A 17,876-nucleotide genomic window follows, 5' to 3' on the forward strand; every position below is an offset into this window, starting at 1 on the left:
ACCTTGTAAAGGGTGAACCCTTTTCTGATAAGAGATCATTTTGCATATTGTATAGGATATAAAACTTTGAGTAGACTCAGATGTAAAGCTTCAAGTGGTTAATTTGCATGTAAAAGGTCCGAAAATAAATGAATTTATGAATATAAAAAACTTTTATTAAGCACTTAGCACATGTGAAACATTATTAACTTAGAATAAACAAATTTAAAAATTTTTTTAAAGCAGCAAGAAGGATAAGTGACATATTTAGTGCACAGAGTGCTAGCCCTGAAATTTTCCTGAATTCAAATTCAGTCTCAGGTACTTACTAGCTTGTGTGACCCTGGGCAAGTCAGTTAACTCTGCTTGCCTTGGTTTCCCCATCTGTCAAATGAACTGGAGAAAAAAATGGCAAACCACTCCAGTATCTTTACCAAGAAAACCACAGAGTCTGAAATGACCGAAAAACAAAAAACACTTTTAAAAAAGTTTGAATAGATGAAAAATAGAAAGGCCTGTGAGAATCAAAAGTCTTAATGGTGTAACTTCAGGGTGGATGGCAAGATCTAGGTCAGATGATAGTTCCAGGGAAGACAGAGCAGATGGCCCTCCATCTCACAATTATTATTGTAATAATAAAAACTAATACTTATATAAGGTCTACTATGTGTCAGACACACAGCTAAGAACTTTATAATTCATTTGATCCTAACCACCTCTCTTGAGAAGTAGGTGCTATTATTAATCCCAAATTATTAATGAAGAAAATGAGGAAGATGTTGTAAAGTCCAAGTTGGCTCCCTTGGGGCCTCATGATCAGCCAGATCAAGATAAGCAAAAGTCCTTGGTCTTTAGGGGGAGAAGTGAAGGACACAGACAAAACTGCCAGAAGTTTTGCCAAGGATCTTTCCTTGATTCTAGAGCCTAGAATCTCCATCTTTCTCCTCCTTGTTCTGCCACCAAGTGAGTTCTGGCAATCTCTCACCCCACCCTCTAATCCTTACCTATGATTATCTTTACATCAAACATTGAGCCAGCACCAATGGTGAGAAGAGCCATTTATCCAAACCTATGCTAATAGAATCATTGTCTTATTCTGAATAGATAATTAGCCTTAAGTGCTCGGATTCAAGTGCACCTATTCAAAGTTTCAGCCCTTTACATCTCCCACTTTCTTTTGTTTTAGAACACAGGTGCTCACATCCTCTCTGACTTCTCAGGTAGTTGAGAACCCCAAAAAGGAGGTGATCATACCCCCCGATTTCTCAGGAAGAGAGGTGAAAACACTAAAAAGGAGGTGATCACGCCTTCCCCCTGACTTCTCAGGAAGAGAGATGAAAAACCCCAAAGAGAAGTGGAGAATCAAGCCAGATATTAGCGGATTTCTGGGCTGAAGGGTCTTACTAGAAACAGGTATGCACAAACCCATCAGCAGGAGGGGTATTACACAAGCACATAGCAATAAAGCACAGGCTAGCAGTGATGACTCTCCCCACAGCCAGTGCAGGCTCAATGTGGTATAACAAACATGAATTGTACATGCAAGTAGTGATATAACAAATAATATGAATCAACACAGTGTTGTAAAAGATTTCCAAAGTCCTAGAAGGAAGATATGTAAATAACAATCACACATATGCCTCCTTCAGCAGCCAAGAGATAGTCCAAAACCAATATATTGTCCATTCCTTCATATGTTAGGGAATACAATGATTCCTGCAGATTTTGAAGTCTTACAACAGTTTTATCATGTCTCAGAAAATCCAATGATTCCTGAGGGTTTCTGAAGTCCTGCATCAGTCTCATTAACAATTTTTGATGTCCATGAGTCAATTGCCATAACTGCCATGCACAATCAGCGATGGAATCACCTGATGTTTCTTGGGTCTTCTCTTTCGTTTCAAGAGTCTGCTTCATCTCTCTCCTATGGCCTAGGCGAATATGGCTCATTGACACCCATCTGATTCCTTTTCCATCTGTAGAGATACAAGCAAACCCTCTCCCCCAAGCAGTTAACCTATCTGGTCCCTTCCATTCACCACTTTCTGGGTCTCTCCACATCACCTGGCAATTATCTACAGATAGTGGAGCTGCTCACACTGGACATTGCCCTTCCGGTGGGTTATAAAACTTGTCTGCAAGAGCCAGTGCATCTTTGTCAAAAATCAATTGTATAAAGAGCTAAATTTAGAAGTTCTCTAGAGTTACCTGTGGTTCCCCCTTTCTTTTGTTTTTGGAGGAGCGTCTTACTGTCTCTGTTTCTCCTCTCTACTACTGCTTATCCTTGAGGATTAAAAGGTATGCTAGTGGTATGTAAAATCTTACACTGTGCACAAAAGTGTGCAAAATGTTTAGAAGTATATGCAGGTTTATTATCTGTTTTTATTGCTTGTGGCACACCCATAATTGCAAATGCTTGTATAAAGAATTCAGTGAGCACTCAGACTGTCTCTTTTGCTGCTGATATTGCAAAGGTGAATCCTGAAAAGTTTGGATAAAAGACAGACGACCAAAAGATTTATAATGGGTCACATCCATTTGCCAAATTTCACTGGGTCTCAAACCACGAGGGTTCTTCCCTAGAGAGAGCATAGGAGTGTGGAAAGGAAGGCAAGCTGTACAGCCTTTTACTATGCTCCTAGCTTCCTCTCTTGTTATTCCAAATTGTAAACGTATAGCTTGAGCATCCTGATGATATTTAGAATGAGATTCTTGGGCTTCCCGAAATAAAGGAGTATTAGCCAACATTGTTAGAAGGCTATCTGCCTTTGAATTACCATCAAAAATAGGACCTGGAAGTCCACTATGAGAGTGGTCATGCAAGATACAAATCTTATCTGGATGCTTTCTCATTTGCTCTTGAAGTTCCTTAAAGAGCTAATATATATTGTAAATTACAAATTTTATTTAGGCTGTGGCAATTCTTTGTACCACACCTACTGAATAGGCCAAATCAGATATATTTTTATGTCCTGAATAATAAGAGTTAGAATGATTGCATACAATTCATTCTGCCGAGTGGACTGAAAAGGATTTCTGATTACTTTCTTTATAGTTGTCACGAGAATATACAGCACAAATATTATGTTTGGATGCATCTGTAAAGATAGTTGGTCCTTTAAGAGAAACTTTAGAAACCTTTTCTTCAAGAATCTATTGCCAATTATGTAATATTCAGGTTATCTTTAATGGAGACCCATGTGTAAAATTAGGAGCTGTGGCCAATAAAATTTGCCACTATAGGATGGTTTCACAGCATGAATTAATTTGTGCATTAGTATAAAAAGTGTATATCTTGTCAGATCTTATCTCAGATAATTGTGCTGCTTGCTTAATGGCCTTTAATACAATTCTAGCACTGGGTAAGGAGTAAGGCTTTGGCGTGGTTGTGCTGGAAAGTTCACCTGCTGTATCACACTGTCTCCTTGATGAAGAAATGCTGTGGGTGCCTCTTTTGTAGTATTTCCAAGTGTTTTTGAGTGACTCTTTGAACCACATTGGATAAAGCCACTTCAACTTCTCTCAAAGCCTCTTGAACTTCTTTTGTAAGCTGGCGTGGTGAGTTTACAGCACTGTGTCCCCTTATAATGTCATATAATGGTTGCAATTGATAGGTAGTCAGGCCTAACACTGCTCATATCCATTGGATATCTCCTATCAATTTCTGAAAGTCATTTAAGTTGTTTAGCTTCTCTGTTCTTAAGGAAAGTTTTTGTACTGTAAGCCCCTTAAGGTATACTTGAAAAGGAGCGTGTCTTTGAATTTTTTCAGGAGCTATATGCAATATGTATTTCCTTAACGTTTCTATGGTCTTTGGTAGACATCCTTCTAACATTGGTTCCTCAGGTGCACATCCCAATACATCATCCATGTAATGTAATAACATAACTTTTGGAAATGCTTTTCTTACTGGAGTAAGAGCAGCAGCAACATACATTTGACACATAGTTGGACTGTTTTTCACTTCGTGTGGCAAAACTGTCTATCCATATTTTTTATAAGGTTTAGCTAAGTTAACACTGGGCACTAAAAAGGCAAGTCTTTTCATATCCTCCTTATCTAGAGGGATAGAATAGAAACAATCCTTAATGTCTATAACCTAAAGAGACCATTCTCTAGGTATTTGAATAGGAGATGGACGTCCAGGCTGAAGAGTTCCCATAGTTTCCATCTGTTAATTTACTTTTCTTAAATCAGTCAACATCCTCCATTTTCCAGATTTCTTTCCTACAACAAATACTGGGGAATTCCAAGGACTTAGAGAAAATTATAAGTGTCCTTGGTCAAGTTGCTCCTGTACTATATGTAATAAGGCCTGAATTTTATTGCTAGCTAAAGGCCACTGTTCTATCCATACTAGTGTATCAGTTTTCCATTGAATAGGAACAGGTGAAAGTGTTGACAGGCCTTCAACAGCAGCCCTGCCTAAAAAACCTAAGTATTCATTTGTAATCCTAATTATTGTAAAATGTCTCTTCCTCACAGATTGATGGGGATTTTTTTTTCAGCTATAAAAAGAGTAAAAACTCCTGTTTTGCCTTCAAAAGTCCATTTGAAAGGGGTAGCACTAACTTCAGCTGCTATCGATCCTCCTATGCCAGACATGTAGGTGTCTGCTTTAATCTTTGGCTAGTGACTGGGCCAGTTGGCACCTCTAATGACTGTATGATCTGCACCAGTGTCTATAAATCCTTCTAATTGTATGCCATTTATATAGATAGTGAGCATAAGTCAATTAGCTGTAACTGCTGCAGTCTAGAATATTCCTGGATTTTGTGGCTTGGAGTCAGAATCTGGCCGACTATCACCAAATTGCTTTTTAAGAGTCTGTATCAGTAAACTTGATGCTACTACTTCTCCTGGGTGATAAAAGTCACACATTGTCTACCTGTATTAGTGACTGGGATATTATCTACACATTCCCCAGTTTCCCACATCAGTGTATGGATGGATACTGTTTTGTACATACTCTCAGGAGGTGAAATTGTCAAGTCTACTGTGCCTGGAGGCAAGGGATCCATAGGCTGGAGAGGAACAGATTTCACCTCTCCAGGGGGTATCTCAGTATACCCAGCTGCATGCACCTCTATTCTCCCCAATTATAATCCCTTTCTCCTATCAGGTTGCTTCCTGGCTGATTGATTGTGTAATCCCTTTCTCCCATCAGATTGCTTCTTGGCTGATTGGTCATGTCTGAATACTGAGCTTCTAAAGGCTCTTTGGGTGTAGCATCAGCTGCCATCATGCCCCAAGTGTTTTTTTGCCTTGGGCCCTGGGACTGAGCCCCTCATCCCATTTCCCTGAATCAGTCTACATTCTTATGCCCAATGGAAGTTTCTGTTGCATTTTGGACATGGGATTTTGGGTCTAATTCTCCAACCCTGTTTTCTCACTCTGTTTTTATATCAACATTGAGCTTTCAGATGCCCTATTTTACCACATTGAAAGCATTGACAAGTCTTTCTGGAAGTCCCTTGCCAAAAGGGACCCTGTCTTCCCATGTTCAGATCTTGGGAAGTCTGCATCATAGCCTGGCTATAAAATTTTGTGCCCACTGTGGCATGGCATCTTATGATCTCCTCTAAAGGAGCATCCTTATGTAGTCCTAGTATAATTCTTTTACAAACCTCATTAGCATTTTCTTTAGTAAGTTGCCTTATTATAATTTCCATTGCTGCATTTTCACCAATAGTTCATATAACAGCTGCTTGCAGACGTCTCACAAAATCAGCAAAGGGTTCATTTGGCCCTTATGGTATTTTTGTGAAGGCACCTCCTCTGTCCTGTTGACCTGGGATAAAACCCCATGCTTTGATAGCAGCAGCAGCAATTAATCTATGCTGAAATGTCTGCATAAGAACCTACATTTGTTAGTTTGTCACAGGTGATTGGAGTATTAACTCCTGTTTGCCTATTTCATTGGGCTTGTATCCTACAGAGTTCACTTTATTCAGAGAGCCACAACAAGTTTTGTCCAAGTTCTAAGCATGTCCTTGCTATAGATTTCCAATCATTAGGGGTTAAAATTTCATAAGCCAAATTCTCTACTAACATCTTAACATAAGATGATGTAGCCCCATAAAGAATGCAAGCCTTTTTTAGGTCTTTGATGATTTCTAGATCAAAAAGAATGTATCTTCTCCTTTCTTGATCTGAAGAGTTAAGCTGTTTAATCACAGGATACATTTCTATTCTGCCATTCAAGTTCACTTAATTCCTCATGCCCTCTGGTGATATTTCCATTAATCTCTGCTTTTTCTTCCTTTTTTTCCTCACACTTCCTCTTCTGGCTGTTCTTAAAACTTTTCTTTTTCTTTTTTTTTTTTTCTATAACTTTCAAGATTCTTTAAGGTCAATTGTATTAAGTTGCACATATAGAATATTTCCTTAGAAATTGAATCAGGACCTTTATCATTGCAATATTCACATAGTTGATCTCCTACTAGTTTCCAATTATCTACCTCTATTTCTTCTTCCTTGAAAAATCAAGGGGATGTGCATTCTAATGTATCCACGAGTCCATCAATCTGCTCCCAAGTTACAATCAAACCTTGCCTCTTAATTAGTCTAAGTATATTTCCTGTAGATCTCCCTCGGGATGGGGTTGGGGGAGAATCTTTTCCTAATTTCTGCCCCATTTCAGCTAGAAAATGAGAGTTACTAGTTTAGCTCTTAACAAAGTAAGTTCCCTGTTTGTCTATTAAAATACTCACTCTATTTCTGGTCCTTAGCCCATGTTGGGTGCCAAAATGCAAAATTCAGATTAGCTCCCTTGAAGCCTCATGGTCAGCCAGATAAGCAAATGTCCTTGGTCTTTAAGGGGAGAAGTGAAAGAGATAGACAAAACTGCCAGTTTTGCCAAGAATCTCTCCTTGATTTTAGAATCTAGGATCTCTTTGTCCTTTCTCTTTGTCCTGCCACCAAATGAGTTCGCAGTCTCTCACCCCACCCTCTCATCCTTACTTATGATTATCTTTACACCAAACATTGAACCAGCACCAATGGTGAGAAGAGCCTTCTTTCTAAACATACGCTAATAGAATCATTATCTTGTTTTGAATAGATAATTAGCCTTAAGTGCTCGATTGTCTGATCGAATGCACCTATTCAGAGTTTCAGCCCTTTACAAGAGGTAAAGTAAGTAAAGTGATAACTGCATTTGAACTCAGGTGTGCCTGAATCTGGGCTTAGTCCTCTACTTACTGGATCATCTACTTGATTCTGCATTTGGTCCCATTTGGAATGAAGACTTAATTTTCTGCCCTGCTACTCTGGCTGCTAATCCATAATCAAACCATAATCAAATGCAGCTGGGCAAACTGCACTAATACATAAGGACTATAAGAAATGTATATGCAAGTAGTTCAGACTAGTAGCATATATTTAAAACCTGTACCCTCAAGCAAAAGTTTTATAATGATTTTTTTTTTCTTTTTCTGGACTGCAAAATAAATGAACTTAATGGAAAAGGGATGGTTGCCCTGCCACCTAGATTCCTGGATAGTATTTATTTCTTTGGCTCTGACATTTGCAATCTACTGCAGTCAGCCAAATTTTCTTCTTTGGGAACCAATGATCAATAGTTTTTGTTCCCTCTGGTAATATATGCTTCAACCAAATTTGAATAATGGAGCTTTTCAGATCCCTTGGTTATTCTATATGAGTTCTCTGCAAAGATCAGAGTTTAGAGAACCATAATCCCATTTGTAGCTCTACATTTTCAGACAGGAGCTGGAGATGAAGTTTAGGTAATCTCCGTTTACCATAGATCTTCTCATTTTCCTCTGATAACTGATCTAGAAAATTATTTGATCTATATCAGTGACTACATCAGATATGTCCAACTTAGTTTTGTTATCTTTATTTTTTTTATCACATAGACTATATTCAGATAGTTTATCTTTAATTTTTATCACATAGACTTTATTCAGATAGTTTAACAAGCCTATGGCTATTATGACATTCCTTTTAAATTTAAAATATGGATAGGTATGTTGTTAAGATAAGAAATAGAGCAGCCAAAATGAATTATAATAAATGTGCTGAAAGCAGTGCAATTTACTTCCCACTCCTCGGTTAAGAACTGACATGAAGATAATGATTCTTTCAGTTCCAGTACAAGAGCAATAAAATGAAAACTGATCAACAGAAACAGACATTGTCTCTTAACTGAGGTCAGTATGGTTCTTATTCAGAGATAAAATATTCCATCTGATGACCTGATGTGTGATGAAAAAGTGGACAATTCTGAGAAAGCTTGATTTCTGTATCTTATCATCATCAAACCATAATAATAGGCACATGTCCTTGAAATGCTACTTACCTAAATAAATAATCATATAAAATGATTTAATTGTGACCTTGCACAATGTTGTATAATAAAAAATGGTATATTGACTAAATGGAAAAATAGCCTCGGTAATTGTTGATGACATTACTATGAACAGATGTCTCTTGTCATATGGTAGTTTGAAAAAGAAAAACTAGTTCATTCACTTGAACATTTTGTTTCTGTTCAGAAATTATTAATGATTTCTGCTTCATCTACTTTTGACAAGTTAAAAAGATGTCCTTGGAATTCTTAAGTTAACTGGTCATCAAGGATATTTTCTCAGTTTTCATGGTTCATCTATTATGTTGAATGTACCAGAAGTGTTTAAAGCAGCTCTAACAGTGAAATGTTTTATGTATGTTGAATTATATATTATTTGAACCCCCATCCCTATCAATGCATCCATGCCAAGGAAAGAAAATAGAGCTATCTTTAATTTTATCTGGTTAACTTCATGGAGTGGAATCTTATGTGATATACAATAACGACAGATCCCAATTACAACATAAATAAAAAATGAGCATATAGAGTAAAAACATTGACTTCTCTAATTTTGTATGTCATTTTATAAGTTTTTTTCCCTTCTCTTCCCTTGTCATCTTCTTATTTTTCTCATTCTTTTTATTTTTAAATCTTGAGTCTCCCAATCTCTTTGAGGAAGAAGGGATGCTCCTAGACCTAATATTGATCAGAATAAAATCTTTGATATCCTCCATTTTGTCATGCTTTGGCAACCTGGTGCCCCTCTCTCCCTTTTGCTGCTCCTGAAGGCTTACCACATTGATGCTAAACTTAGTGTAAATACCCAATCACCTTAGCTTGCTGTAGCTCAGGGTTTCTGAACTCGAAATTCTTTAGCATCAGATTTCTGAGAGTCTAGAATTATAGTTATGTGCTAGGTCACCAGGTACCAGAATATTTTCAATCTAATTTCAATTACTGTGTGAAAAATGTGTGTAGAGTTTAACATATATTCGATTATTTGTTGTCTGGGGAAATGGGGAGAAGGAAGGGAGGGAGAAAAATTTGGAACGCAAAGTTTTGCAAGGGTGAATGTTGAAAATTATCTTTGTATATATTTTGAAAGTAAAAAGCTATAATTTAAAAATGTATGTAGAGAATGGTAAGTTCATTCTTTCAGGTAAGAAAAGAAAAAATGTACACTTGTATTAATGATGCATTTAAATCCCAGTGTCAGTGACAAAACTGGGACAGGAGAGAATAACTTCATTTTATCCATCCCTAGACTCAGTGATTACTAACAGTGAGTAGTGATTTGAATAAGACATTTCTAAATTGTGTCTGCAATGGGAAAAGTATGCATAGGCATAGTTTGACACATGACAATGATTTTCAGAGATTTTAAGTATCGTTGGATGAGCTAGAGTTTTGATGGTTTTAATCCTTAAAAAGGAATAAGAATACTACCAGAAAGTAGCTCAGTTGGCTAAAGGAATCAAATGAATTTTACATGATTTAGACTTCTAAAATTCTATTTATTGTACTGTATTTTGTTGTGAATGACTTAACTATTCTCAGTAATACAGTGATCCAAGACAATTGTGAAGGACTTATTATGAAAAAAACTATCCTTACCCAGAGTAAGAATTTATTGTTCCTGAATATGGATTGAAATATACTTTCTTTTTAATTTCTTTATTTTTCTTGTGGATTCTTTTTTGGGGGGGAGGGAGGCTGTGCTTTTTCTTTCACAACATGATTTTTATGGAAATGTTCTGCATAATTCAGGTATCATGATCATCATCATCATGCATCTATAACCTGCTTGCTTTCTCAATGAGGGGGATCGATATAGAGGAAGGGAGAGAAATTGAAACTCAAAATTTTAAAAACAAATGTTAAAAATTGTTTTTACATGTAACTAGGGAAAAATAAAATACTAAAAAAAAAAGAGAGAGAGAGAGGGGAGAGATAGGAACTCAAAAGGTAAATAAAAGTAGTTGGACTACTCCAAACAGGAATTTCAAAATTCCTAGATATTATTATAGATATAGGAAAATTATAGATATAGGAAAGTCTGGAGTATGTTTGTAGTTGGGTAAGTAGGAGACATTTAAATGTGTCTAATTATAATGACCACTCATATTTGAATACTATTTTAAGATTTACATTGTAAATATGAACAGTAATGCTTTCTGGGAATCAACATATTATTATCCCCATTTTATAACTTAATGAATGTATTTCATAAATCAAAAATTGTAAAACACAAATAGGAATTGAATCCTTAATCTCTCCTATATATATGCAAACTTCCTTAAAAAAATAGCATTTTTGGAAAATGAGAATTTCCAAGAACAATTCACTTTATATTTTTCTATTTCTAAGTGTTAATGCCATAGAGTAGTAAAATCCATTTAGGAAATACAAGAGGATGGGAAACGAATGTAAACTATCTGCATTTTTGTTTTTCTTCCCGGATTATTTATACCTTCTGAATCCAATTCTCCTTACGCAACAAGAGAACTGTTCGGTTCTGCAAACATATATTGTATCTAGGATATACTGCAACATATCCAACATATAAAGGACTGCTTGCCATCTAGGGGAGGGGGTGGAGGGAGGGAGGGGGAAAAAAATTGGAACAGAAACGAGTGTCAATATAATGTAATTATTAAATAAAAAAATTAAAAAAAAAAAAGGAAATACGAGAGGATAGATTAAAACAATCTTATCTAGTGTAGTAGAAATTTTAGATGTATTAATCCAAAGTAGGTCCTGTTGCTTTTTGTTATTTACTCAATGAACATTTATTAAGATCCTATCATGTGGGTTGTTGGCAAATGGAAGAGAGATGGTGTCATCTCTTTTCCCCTAGTGTCCCTTAGCACTACCTGGACATCATGCTGATCATAAAGATTTGGACATCAGAACTTGTTTTTGTTGTAATTTGTAGTAACAAAATGTGGTAACTTTGACTACAGTGTTACACATAACTCTTTTTCAACCACACATACACACATACACACACACACACATACACACACACACACACACACTCATTAATCTATACTTCTTACTATGCCCCTCTTGAGTAAATAAAAAAAAACATTAATACATTCACACAAAGTTCAGTAAATGAAGCTCCTTCATTTGGTTATGTCCAAAAATATGTCTTTCATTTTCAGTTAATTACTTCTCTAACAGGAGTAGCATATTTCTTTTCACACTTTTGGATACCTGGTTTATCATTGCATTGATTAGATTTCTAAAATTTTTCAAAGTTTGTTTTCTTTTGTCTAGAACATTTATCATTTTTATAGATGGCTCTCTTAGTTCCTCTCATTTTGCTCTGCATCAATTCATAGAGACTCTCCCAGTTTTCTGTAGAATTGTCCTTTTTGATATTTCTTGTGGCCCAATAATATTCCATTCTATTTATATATCCACAATTTGTTCTCTAGCAGGATGATATCTCTTTAGTTTCAATTTTTTTGGCCCACAGAAAAAGCTGTTACAATATTTTTGAACATATATGTCATGTTTCTTTTTCTTAAGAGGGAGAGAGAAAAAAAATTAATTTCAGGGTATAGCCCCAGTAGTGATCTATGTGGATCAAAAGGGATTCTTCCTATTTTCCCACAATCTTTCCAATTGTCATTATCCTCTTTTATCATCTTTGTCAAAATGAGAGTTTTGAGGTAGAACCTAAAAGTTACTTTAATTTGCATTTTCTAATTACTAATAATTTAGAGCATTTATACATATGATTGTATATGTATTTATACATATACATATACAAGCTATACATAGCTTGAATCTCTTCCTTTGAAAACTATGTGTTCACAGTTATAGGCTATTTATCTGTTAGGGAATGGCTCAGTCTCTGTTTACAATTAGATTATTTAAGACCTTTGTCAGGAAAACTTTCAACCAAAAAATCTTACTACTGGTTTCCCTTTGAATTTTAAGCATATTATATACTTTTGGGGGGGCAGAAACATTGGAATTTTATATAATTAAAAGCATGTATTTGATCTTGTTCATCATTTGCTTACTCATGAGCTCTATCCTTATCCACAGTTCTGAAAGATAATTTCTTCCTTTTTCCTCTTAATTTTTTTATGAAGTGATCTTTTATATCTAAATCATATTAGATTTGTCTGGAATGTGTCAAGACTGTCTATTCCAGGAACTTTGAGGGCCTATTTGTGGATTCCCAGGTGAGAGGGAAAATCTATAGGCAATTGTATGTTTTCTTTTTAGAGTAGTGTATTTCTAAGCCCTACTGGCTTGTTTATAAGGGATCTGGTATTTTCCCATACTCTGCAATTTGGATCGTTTGTTCCTTCCCAACAAGAGCTGATCCATATTTCAAGAATTGTCACTAGAATTGCTGATAGTAACTGGGGAATGCAAGAAATTGGAATCCTTATTTCTTGCTATTAACTAATGAATAGCATTTTCTTCTACAAGCATTATTCATTCATTCACTCAATTAGACATGCATTAAACCTCTTCTGATGCAGAGTACTATGTGACATTTTGAGAAATATCAAGTTTAAATAATAAATAGTTCCTGTCCTTGAAGCAATACTTCACTTCTGACATCTCTTTGATCAATGCCTATGTACTGCGTTTTGTTGTTGTTGTTGTTGTTGTTGTTGTTGTAGTTTTTCTTTCTTTTCTTTTCTTTTCTTTTCTTTTTTTTTTTTTTTGCGAAAAAACTAGAGTTCAGTGATTTGGCATGGGTCAAGTATCTGAGGTTGGATTTGAACTCAGGTTCTCCTAACTCTAGGGCTGATGCTTTATCCATTATCCCACCTAGTTGTACCAACTCCTATGTACTGAGTATATTCTCCTTTTATTAAAATTTGTGAATTATCTCTTATCTCTCAACTCAAGTGTAAGCTCTTTGAGGGCAGGGACTATGTATTTTTGCTACTTATTTATCTTCCCCAAGTTTAGGAGAATATTTCATCCATAGATAATAAATAATCTGTTGATCTGAATAGGAGAAGAGGAGATACTATTGGTGTATATATTCTCTTATATTTGTAGAGATTGAAATTATTCAGGTTGTAAGCAAATAGAGAAAAGCAATTTTGGCATTATGTCCTTTTGTCTTTCATGTAACTAGATAATTATTTTGGGTTTTAAATAGCATTTAAAAACTCCCATTTAGTGCCAAATTTAAACAGGAAAGAAACTGAACAAGATAGCCTTTGCATTATAATAGTAATGGAAAACATAATTACAAAAATTGTCAGTGAAAAGGAGGCATTCATTTGTAGGACATGAACTTAAAATAACTAATAAATTCAGTAGACATGCTTTTTCTTACAGACAGAAAACAAGGGTGATCAATACCTAGCTGGTTCAATGATGAAAAACCTAAATTCATTGAATGTAAATGATCTTACATCTTGGTTTAGTATAAATAATCATGTTTGGCATTACTTACTAGGGTAGAAATGCTAATATCAGAGCTAGCCAGGATGACAAACTTCCTTTTATTAACTTACTAAAACAAATGCCATTGAAAATTCATCAAATCAAAATTAAGTGAATTAAAACTAAATTAAAAATTTTCTTTCTTTCTTTGAATTTTCTTAGACAAAAATCTATTAAATCTTAAAAGAAAATATAATTATTAGAAAATTTTGCATCCATTCATCCATCCATAGGAGATAATAAAAATTCATTGGATCAGTCTACCAACTTTTTGAAGTAGGAATCAATAAAATAATAAATGAAGGACATTTGATAAATATAAAGGTTAAAGTAATCAATTAAATCAAAGGTGAAAAATGGAGAGTTTTCAAATGCACATTATAAAACATTCTTTTGTGCAAATTCTAGCATTTAGATATTAATGCAACAGAATTGCAAATCAAAATATGGAACCTTTTCTTGATATTATTTAACTAGTTAATAATCATTAATATAATGATGCATATGGATATAGGTACAGAGTAGATATGTGACACAATGTATAGAGTGCTGAGTCTGGAGTAAGGAAGATTCATCTTCCTGAGTTCAAATGTGACCTCAGATACTTAAGTGCTGTGTGACTCTAGACAAATCTAGTTAACCCTGCTTGCCCTCAGTTTCCTCATCTATAAAATTAGCTGGAGAAGGAAATGGCAAACTACTCCAATATCTTTGTCAAGAAAACATGATTGATACCGTGTTTCCCCGATAATAAGACACTGTCTTATTATTTTTTTGGACAGAAAAACACCAGAGGACTTACTTTCAGGGGAGAGCTTATTTTAATGAACATTGACAGCAATTTTAATAAACAGGTAAATGTGAACCAAAAAAAGTACCTTTATTCAATAATGATCATGGCATCTTCTTCAACAACATCGTCATAAGTGTCCATCCCCTGAATTCCATCCTGGATATCTTGCGCCTCTATTTCCTTCAGAAGAAGTGGACCCAATCTGTCATGTCCAGCAATATAGCTCTCTTTAAATAAACATGTCTTGTCCAGGTAACCTGCTCGTAGTGCCTTGGCGACACAGCTGTCAGTCATTTTATCCCATGACTTCTTTACCCAAGTCACAACTTCTTGCAGACAGGGCTTCACAAAGTTTCCATGCTGATTTCTTTCCATTCTATTTTCAGTGTAGTCATTGACTTCCATGCACAAATGGTCCTTGAATGACTTGTTTATTGCAATATCAAGGATCTGGAGATAGGCAGTCATTCCTGCAGGAATCATTACTTGATCTATTCTTCTCTCTGCAAGAAAGTTCTTCATTTCTTTAGTGCGGTGAGTGCTGGCTGAGTTCTTCTTTTATCCTCCATCATGCCCCCGGAGTTCTTCTTTTATCCTCCATCATGCCCCTTTTATCCTCCGTCATGCCCCCTCACTCCCACTTACATACCGGGTTTTTATGTTGTCCTGCCTCAGCTCTCCTCCGCGGCACTGCTCTCAATGGTGCCAGCAAGCAAATCACTGGGGAAGAACAGGATGATGCACTCACTGCTGCAGCTCTGATTGGATGCAGCTCGGGAGCGCGGAGTGCGTTTCCCCCGGGGGGAGGAGAGGGGCAGACGGTGCATACAGAGGGTATCGTAATGTAGCGTGTAGCGCAGGGGATCACCTTCACTACAGTAGCAACTCAATAGGGCTTATTTTCGGGGGAGGGCTTATTTTAGAGGAATCTTACACACAGTAAGGGGAAGGCTTATTTTCGGGATAGGTCTTATTATTGGGGAAACAAGGTAGGGAAACAAGGTACTTCTGAAGCTTATTTTTTAACTCCAAAGGAAAGTTTCACAGTTATTCCTATTAAATATAATTTTATTAAATTAAATTCATTGTTTAGGCTCCTGTTAAGATTTTTGGGATTGTGACTCCTAGCACATTAGCTATCCCTCCCAGTATTATTATTAACAAATATGATAACACATTTTGTAAGACTTTATCCACTAATGAAAAATGTTAAATGGAATGAGGCCCAAAACAGATCCCTGGAAAACTTCATTAGAAATGTTCATCCAATTGTACACCAATCCATGTATCATTCTTTGGATCCAGTCAGTTCCATAGTCATTTAACTGTATTTTCATTTTGACCTGTATTTTTAATATAATTTGTTTTCTTGGAGCCATCCACTATATCCCAAAGCACCAAAACCTCTGCACAGCCTCTGCAATATGCTCCATCTCTCGTGACAGACACTTGGAGCTGCTCAAGTCATCATTTACCTTAAAAATGAAGTTCTGGAGCCTATGCTCATCTGGAGCATAGATCTCATTGATCTATGATTAATACTAAAGTCTTGGACTTTATGTACCCATTTCTCTGTCTTCATATACCTCTTGGGCTGTATGTTATTATAGTTTGAATCTTCAAGGCTGCTTTTCATATTTATATTAATCAGGTTTCACATGGGGAAATATAATGGAAAAATGACACATTGGAGTGTACCCCAAGCTGAAATGTCAGATAGCCTGAACTCTTCAATGAAGTCTTCAGGGAAGACTCTTGTTTGCCTCTCTGGTTTCTAGATTTTCAACTGTTATGCACAAGGGTAATCTAGAATAGAATTCTAGAAAATGTTAATAAAATCAACAGAGCACAAATATAAGAAATGTAAGTCTTTTAAAATATTAGCTTTAGAGAATTGTTTAAAGTTACTCTCATTCTCAAGGATCTCAGGCTCACAGCACCTTGGTGTCATTGATTCCTCAACTGCACTTATCTCTTACATCCAGACTGTTGCCATGTCTTGTTTTAACCTTTCTAGAGTATTTGGTATACATGTCCTCTGTTTATTTCCCCCATCATATTTTTATTTCTAATAGTTTTTCCCTCAGTTATGTTAAGAAAATTTTCAATATTCATTTTTACAATTTTTGACTTCTTCCCTCCCCACTATCCCCTTCTTGTGCTCACATAGCTGAAATCTTTATCATCTGATATCTGAATAATTCCCTACAGCACTGGTCTGACCACAGTGCTCCTTCTGCCACACACAGTCACTGAATAAATTCAATGGTTCTCTCTTTTTTGTTGTTGATTTTTGAGTTCATTTTATGGATGACGAAACTGAGGCAAAAGAAACTAAGTGATTTGCCCAGGGTTACACAGTAAGTACATGAGGCCAGCTTTGAACTCAAGAAAATGAATCTTCCCAACTTCAGGCCCGCCACTCTATCCATGGCCATTCTATCAACCATGATTCTCTGTTACTCATGAGGATAAAACATTCTCTTTTGTTTGGTTTTAAAGACCTACACAATCAATCTCCTTCCTATCTTTCCAGTTTTTAATATCTTTCTCACTTCCAAGTACTTCCTAATTTACTGACGCTGGCTTTCTTGTAGTTCCTTGTACATAACATTTCCCCAACTCGGGACTTTTTCACTGGCTATCCCTGATTAGGTAGACATATATACTAGTAGTGAGGGGACAAAGGGTATCTGCAAAAGTCTTTGTAGAAGGAAGACTATGATTTGAGTCTTGAAGGAAGACTGGAAAACCAGAAAACTCAGGTGAGGAGGGGACCATATGTTCGCACTGATAATCCCTTATCTGAGATAACCTCATATTTACATGTGCATATATCTTGTATACAGATAGTTATTTATATTTTGTCTTACCCATTGAAATGTGAGTTCCTCATGTTTTCCATTCTTTCTATCTCCAGCGTCTAAGGCAATGCTAAATAAAACAACAAGCCTGGAGTCCCAGACCTGAACTGAAATCTAACTTAAGATTGCAGTGGCGAGTTTTGGCCCTGCAGTTAGGAGGACCTGAATTCAAATGTGACCTCAGACACTTAGTAACAGTAAAACCCTGGGCAAGTCTCTTTACTCTATTTGCCTTAGTTTCTCATCTGTAAAATGAACCAGAGGAAAAAAAATGGCAAATTACTCCAGTATCTTTACCAATAAACCCCCAAATTGGGTAAAAAAGAAGTATATATAATTGAAATGACTTAAAACCAAGAAAGACTTCTATTGATTTTATGGATTATGAGGAGAATATGAACATTTAGCTCAAGGGATTTTCATTAATTATTTTTAAAATATTCAAAGGAAAAAGATTGCAAATTTCTCCACAACTTTTTAACCTAAGAGAGAC

This window comes from Antechinus flavipes, chromosome 3, assembly GCF_016432865.1.
Source record: "Antechinus flavipes isolate AdamAnt ecotype Samford, QLD, Australia chromosome 3, AdamAnt_v2, whole genome shotgun sequence".
Taxonomy (NCBI): Eukaryota; Metazoa; Chordata; class Mammalia; order Dasyuromorphia; family Dasyuridae; genus Antechinus; species Antechinus flavipes.